Here is a 2,814-nt window from a genome sequence, read left to right as displayed (position 1 = left end):
ACAGGCACACGCCACCATGCCCAGCTAATTTTTTGTATTTTTAGTAGAGACGGTGTTTCACCATGTTGACCTGGATGGTCTGGATCTCTTGACCTCGTGATCCACCCGCCTCGGCCTCCCAAAGTGCTGGGATTACAGGCGTGAGCCACCGCGCCCGGCTAATCACACCCAATTCTTATACCCTCCCCGTGTTTGGATGAGTTTAACACAGACACCCACCGCCGTGTGAGAGGTGCCCACGGGACCCAGCACAGCAACAGGCTGTGCAGGCCGCAGCCATCAGCCCCAGGCTTGGCACAGGGCCCAGGGGTGCTGGGGGCAGCCCTGACATCCCCACAGCCACGAAGCATCTGTCAGAACCTGCTCCTGCTGCTGAGCCGTGCGTGGCTCAGCTCCTCCCTGACCTCTGGCAGCCAGTTTCAGTGGGATTTTAGTTTTGTATAGGCAAAAAATATTTATGCTTATTAAGCAGCTGAGTATTTGTTACTATTTTGTATTCATATTTAAAATATGATTTTCTGCCCATGGGTCATCTAAAGCGTTTTCACACCCTCTGATTGCGTCATTCGAATCTTACGTCTGTGTTTTGCTGTGTGAGGAGAGGAACGTGCTGCCATCTGTTTTTGTTTTTTGTTTTGAGACAGGGTCTCCCTCTGTCGCCGAGGCTGGAGTGCAGTGGCATGAGCGTAGCGCACTGCAGCCTCAGCCTCCTGGACTCCAGGGATCCTCCCGCCTCAGCCTCCTGAGCAGCTCGGATTACAGGTGCGCCACCATGCCCAGCTAATTTTAGAGAGATTGGGTCTCACTGTGTTGCCCAGGCTGGTCTTGAACTTCTGGCCTCAGCACATCCTCTCACCTCGGCCTCCCAAAGTGCTGGGATTCCAGGCCGAGCCACCATGCCCAGCTGTGTCAGCCCTGGCTTTGCGTGCCCTGAAGACACGAGGCTGGATGCATATGGGTCCCTCCAGGATTTGCTCCTGGTAGAGCGAGCCTTTGTCAACACAGGGACCCTGTGAGGCAGGCGGCATCACCGAGCCGGCCTGTTCTGTCTGACGGTCAACGCCATAGCACCAGCTTTGTTTTGCTTGGTGTTTGTGTGTCTGTTTCAATCGTGCTGCTTTCTGAAGTGGATGAGAAACGGAGGCGTGATCGGCAGTGCGAACACTGAGGCAGCCACTGTCCACCTGCATGTCCTGCACAGCCGCCGGCAGGAGCGGTGCCCAAGACCTGAGAGCTCTGTGGGCCTCCCCAATGGGGCAGCAGGCTTCATTGGCCCCAGTGCCCAGTGCGTCTGGCGTGACTGGCCTGACACTGCAGGCTGACCTGCTGTGCCCTTGGGCAGCAGGAGGCAGTCCTGCCTGGTGCTTCTTTTCCAGGGAGGGGGTGCCAGGCACCATGGGAACAGAGGCTTCTGAGCGAGGACCTGCTGTGGGTCTAGGGGCGCATTTATATTCACATTCAGTTCCCATCGCCAGCTCCGGGCATCCGTGCCTGCTTCACTGATGGTGACCGGAGGCACCAAGCATCTCTCCAGGGAGTGGCTCCTGCCGCAGACATGCCCGTCTTCACAGGGTGCGAAGGCACAGCAGTCCCAGAGGACGGACAGCCCACGTGGGTCTGTGTGGCCTCTGCTCACTAATGATGCCACACTGCTGAGAACTGGTAAAAGTGATTAATGTGCTTTTAGAATTTTCTTTCTTCTTTTTTTTTTTTTTTTTTTTTGAGACAGTCCTGCTCTGTTGCCCAGGCTGGAGTGCAGTGGTGTGGTCTTGGCTTACTGCAACCTCTGCCTCCTGGATTCAGGCAATTCTGCCTCAGGAGTAGCTGGGATTACGGGTGCACGCCGCCACACCTGGCTAATTTTGTATTTTCCGTAGAGACAGTTTCATCATGTTGGCCAGGCTGGTCTCGAACTCCTGACCTCAGGTGATCCACTGCCTCAGCCTCCCGAAGTGCTAGGATTACAGGTGTGAGCCACCGTGCCTGGCCTGAGTTTTATTTTCAAAGTCTTGATGGAGTCCAGGTCCCTCTCTGGAGAAAATCTTACGTGGTCTCTTTTTGAAGACTGTGGTCCCTCATGTGGCATCAGCTAGCCTGGATGGCCTGGGAAGGTCAACACTTAAAGAAGTTTCCAGAGAAACATGAAGCTATTTGATAATTTGGACATATGGACGACAAAATGAATTTGACACTCGAGTGCTGAAAATCTTCAATCTCAGTCTCTCTAAGTGACATAGTCTCACTGTGGAATGCTGTCACCTTGCTAAATAGTTCAATTCCGTCTCAGAGATAAAGACAGGAACCCAGAGTTAAGTCTCCTTTAGAAACGTTTTCTGACGCTATCTTTGGGAAACAGGAAGTTATTTGGTCAGTATGGTGGAATCCACTAGAATCATAAGCTTCAAATCCTTCACTTGGGCTGAAAGGCAGCTGGCTGAATGCCGCAGATGGAAGGCAACTTGAAAATTTTAAAACTGTGGTAGGGGTTCGTGTCCAGCAGTTAACACAGTGGTGTGTTTTCCGTGCTGAGACTCCCCAGCTTACACCTGGCACCCCAGAGCCTTCCCGGCAAGTCAGCACAGCTGTGTGTGGGATCAGCAGTCCGGCAGCTAATGTCAGTGATTCCCATCCTCTTTCTAAATTAAGGCTGAGTTCTTTATAGTGTTTAACATGGAAAAAACTTTGAATTTTGTATTTTTGCCTTTTGCAAAACAAATTTTCACATGCTGCCAGTTTTCATGAAGGTGCGTCTCATCAGTAAAAAATGCGACTCTTAATTACTCGTTCCTCACTTTTTTTTTTTTTTTTTTTTTT

This window comes from Cebus imitator, unplaced genomic scaffold (genome assembly GCF_001604975.1).
Source record: "Cebus imitator isolate Cc_AM_T3 unplaced genomic scaffold, Cebus_imitator-1.0 Scaffold311, whole genome shotgun sequence".
Taxonomy (NCBI): domain Eukaryota; kingdom Metazoa; phylum Chordata; class Mammalia; order Primates; family Cebidae; genus Cebus; species Cebus imitator.
Note: the sequence above shows the minus strand (reverse complement) of the source record.